The sequence below is a fragment of the Papaver somniferum genome, unplaced genomic scaffold (assembly GCF_003573695.1).
Source record: "Papaver somniferum cultivar HN1 unplaced genomic scaffold, ASM357369v1 unplaced-scaffold_21, whole genome shotgun sequence".
Lineage (NCBI taxonomy): Eukaryota > Viridiplantae > Streptophyta > Magnoliopsida > Ranunculales > Papaveraceae > Papaver > Papaver somniferum.
In genome coordinates this window covers 1,850,988-1,856,027 of record NW_020631041.1, presented here as the reverse complement: position 1 = coordinate 1,856,027, position 5,040 = coordinate 1,850,988, and positions in this window count along the sequence as shown.

Below are 5,040 nucleotides of genomic sequence, written 5' to 3'. Positions count from 1 at the left end.
CTCTCAAAAATCTTCTAAACTCGAAACAGAACACGTCTCTCTGTTAAGACTTTGAAACCCTCTCTCGGCCATTCCAGCCCAATTGGCCGGGTCCAATTGATTGTACTGGGCTTGTAAGGTCTTCTACAGTCCATAAAAACCGATTTCGGCCATTGAATCTCTTTGAAACTGTCCGAAAATTCAAATCTAAAACCAAGCACACTGATGCCAAATTTTCCCGCCATTTTCCTTAATTTGAACTTTGAGAAGAAATGCCCTTAACCGTCCGTGGAGTGTAACTAGCAGGTGTCCAACTGAGGTGTCCCTTATCAAAACAGAGAGTCCGAATAACATGTGTCCTCCGGGCTATTTCCGGTACACTTCTGGGGCATTTCCGGTACACTATCAACGACAATCCAAGGGCCACATTTTTAGCCAATTTTTGCCGCAAAGCCTTATTTATCCAAAAACACCTACAAAGAGATTAAAAACCAAAATAAGTACAACAATGGGCACTAACAATATACACAATTGAGATAAATTAGACACATAAATGCGTCTATCAGTCAATCATGCTACCATTGCACCACAAGTTCAACATTAGAAGAAATTTACATGATTTAAAAACTACAAAGCATGATTATACTTATCCAAGGAAATATTGTCAACAATAGGAGTTGAAAGGATCAACAACAGTAGTTGATCCATAAAAAATTGGGTCAACAACATGAGTTGATCCCATAGATGGATCAACAACCATAGTTGATCCCATAAAAAATTGGGTCAACAACAGGAGTTGATCCCATAAAATGGATCAACAACAACAATTAATCCCATAAAAACATAAACACCATTCAAAGCGACATTTATCACTTCCCTAACATCCACCACCATTGCCGCAAAACACAAATAACCACCACTACAACTATACGTTCCACCACCATCAAAAACATCAAACACAAATACAATTATAATACTGTCATTACCACCAACCTAAAAAAAGGCGTCAACAACAATAGTTGATCCCATTTAGGGGATCAACAAAAGTAGTTCATCCAATAAAAATTGGGTCAACAATAGGAGTTGATCCAGTAAACGGGATCAACAACAATAGTTGATCCAATAAAAAATGAAGTAAGTAGGTTACTGAAAGGACAATTGCTATACCTAAAACACCATCAACATATTGAACTCGATATCGAACATAGATTCAAACCTCCATTAAAATAGCACCAATAGTTTCCATCACCAATTGTGACCCAAATCAAACAAAAACTTGATCTTCTTTGCTGATCTAACTCGATCTCAATCTTAATTTCATCTTAGGAATCCTAATTTCACATTTCGTTCTTCAATCTCTCAGTTTAGATTTCACAACAGCAGAACATATTAACCTTAATAGATCTGTTGATAGCGGTTGCAGATGTAACACAGGTGATGGTGCTGGTTTTGGTGGAGGAACTCGAGATGATGATGATTCTTTGATAAACTAACTCGATCCCAATCTTAATTTCATCTCAGGAACCTTAATTTCACCTTTCGTTCTTCAATCTCTAAGTTTAAATTTAACAGCAGAACATATTGACCTTAATAAATTTGTTGATAATGGTGGCGGAGGTAACGGAGGTGGTGGTGCTGGTTGTAGTGGAGGCGATTAAGATGATGGTGGTGATGACAACGATGAAGATGGTGGTGGAGATGGAGATGGAGATGAAGATGGTGGTGAGCTCGATCGTTTTTCTCCGAATGAGAAATAAAGAAGATAAGAAGAAGCATACATGGGGTATATTTGGAAGTCCCTAAATTGTTGATGGGTCCCTGATGGACTTATAGATAAAGAAGGACATAATTATTATATGATAATGATATTTTTATAGACCATCAAAAGTATGGACAATAATTCAATTACCACTATATACATTATCCGATATCATTTACATACTTTGACATAGCAAAAAAAAATCATTTTTTTTTCTGGTATACCTCCCTATATTAATAAACTCCATATATTAATAATTTCGTAAAGTCCTAAAATAATTAATATAGGGAGTTTTTACTATATTTTTTTTTTTTTCAATCAAACTTTTTTGATTTACCTCAAAAGAAATGTGTATTACGATTTTTTTCCGTTCCGGGTGATATGCAGATCCCGCGCATATACGTGCATTTTGTTAACTTCATTTGGGATTTCCAAGATTTTTAACTTATTATGTGATCTAGGAATTCCAAGGTTTTTAAGATAAGGTGTCACTCTTGGGATTGGGATGAGTCGGAGATAGAGCGTCAATTCATTAGTGGCGTAGACATTGATTTGACATTAGGTATAATTTTTTTGTGATTTTGGACATTAGCCTTTACTGTATTTGATTATTTTTTTTGATACCCACTGTATTTGATTGAATATCAAGAAAAAAACTTAACCTTAATCTTTATATAAACCTTTTCTTTTTACTACGTACCCAACCAGTGACGGCGTCGGAATTTATTATTTTAGGGACAAATATGAAATAGATAAAGTGATAATGTCGTTCAGTGTCCACAAGTTGGAGAAGATTTAGTTCAGACCATCTGAATTTATTGTTTCTGTTAATCAATATAACAGAAATAGAAAATGCAGCTACATCTAAAAGATCTAAGATGAATGACCTGAAACAGTGTCTGCAAATTGAAATCCTCCGATTGGTTATGGCATAAAAATTAATTTTGATATCAGTTTCGCTAATAACTTACAACATGTTGGAATTGGACTAATAATGAGGAATAGTGCAGGTCAATTCATTGGAGCTTAATGGATGCAATCCTAGGGGTCAGATGAAGAACACGGAGAAGTAACCGCCGCCTTAGAAGCTGTGAAGTGGGCTCTTCAGAGAGAAATTAAGGAACTACACCTGAAGGAGACAATTTGAATGTCATCGAAACAATAAATGGTGCTTTAGACAGAATAAACTGGACAACAAATAGTGTAATCCAGGAATGTCGTAGTTTACCTAGTAGTTTTGTCAAATGCAAATGCACTCATGTTAAACGAGATGTTAATGGTGTTGCTGATAAACTTGCAAAAAAAATGCAAGAACTCAAATTATGAGCAAATGGTACACTATTCCACCAGATTTCATATTAGAAATTCTGGGAAATGACTATGTATCTTGATTTTATTTAATAAATTTTTCTTATCAAAAAAAAGTGATAATGTCGTAAAATAATGCGGCCGAAGGTCACAATTTTTTAAGTAACCTGTTATATGGGCGGCATTCTAATAGGACAAAAGGGTCATTAAATGATCATTCAAGGTGTCCCTTATAAAAAAAACTGGAAATGACAAATTAACCCTCATGATTGATAACCTAGTTTAGTGATGATAATCAAGTTTAATGTTAATGATTAATTTCACTTATATTAACTCAAAATCAAAACAAAATCAGATTTTAGAGTTTAAAAATAAAATAAAATTTGGAGATGGTAGAGAAGTTTTCACCCAAAGTGAAGGTCAATCTCAATCAATTGAAGAAATTAACCAACAAAGTGAAAACCCAATGCCTGAAAATGACCAGGTATACTTCTAAATTAGTCCCAACTAGCTTTTTGTTGCTCAAATACGTAAAAAAATTCAATTTCTTACATTTTCAGAGCTAATTACGTTTGGCATTTTGCTCGTAACCAACCGTAATTCATAGTTACGGTTCGTAAAAGATGAACTACCAACCGTAACTGGTTAAATTTGGGGAAAACCCAATTGTAAAACCAGTTACGGTTAGTAACTAAATGCTCGATACCAACCGTAACTGAATTACGGTTGGTAACCAAATGCTCGATACCAACCGTAACTAAGTTACGGTTGGTAACCAAATGCTCGATACCAACCGTAATTGAGTTACGGTTGGTAAATTAAAATGGTTACCAACCGTAACTGAAGAAAAATCTCAGATATAAGAACATACAGTTGGTAATTGAACTATTACCAACCGTAACAACATCAAATTCTCCAGTTGCGGTTCGTAATAGAGTTAAAATCAACCGTAACTCATATAAACCCAGAAATTTGAATTTCAATTTTCACCTAAAACCGTAATTTCTGATAGAAATTAAACTTAAATCGAACAAAATAAACTAAACCCTAACTGGGTTTTTCATAACATACCTCATATAAGTCATTATACTTGATTAATTTTCGAATCGCTGATTAATCGAAGACGATGAAATTTTGAGTTTTAGTGGAGGTGACGGTTGATGGGAGGAGAAGAGAAGAAGAAAAAAAAACAGATTTTCAATTTAGCTTTGATTTAGGTTAAAACATGGGGAGGGTAATCTAGACAATTTACAAAACCATTTGGACACCTCCTAACGAACTAGAGGGACACTATTATCACATTGCCGCCCCTCTAATAAACCATGCCGCCCTTATAACAAGATACTTTGTTAAGGCGTTTAATTTTGTTGTTTTTCTTTCAAACGGTGTCACCAGATAATCCTTTGGATGTTTAAATTAATGGTTGAACTTGATATTTTTTAATATTTTTCATTTCTTTTCTACTTAGTTTTGATATTTAAGACGAATTTTATACGATAAATATCTATTATCAGTAGATTTTAGAGCAAATCGTGGAATTTAAAAAAAAATAATCTTATTTGCTTCAAGGCTCTTTAAGTAATTAATATATAAAGATAAGGGGGAAAAGTTTATAAAAGTTGTTTTCCAAGAGTAATATCGTAACTAGGAAAAGCCTAATATGTAAATAGCAAACTCTAGGTAGTTCCATCCCTGTATCCGACAATTTACGAGTGAGGTACAAATATTAGAAAAGTGTTATTATCATTTTTTTTATTTTGGTCTGTTAATTATATTCTAGAAATGGTAACTTAGTTGGGATAAATATTGTAAATACAAAGAAATAGGAGTTTTCATTAATTTGTCATACTTATGACGTTACACCAATTGACATGGTTATCTTCCTCCGGTTTTAACATATTTTAGTTAGTGTAGAGTGTGGATACAAAATATCGCATCGTCCACGTGGAATGATTTATAGCAAACACGAGAATATACCCAATAGCAAGCACGAG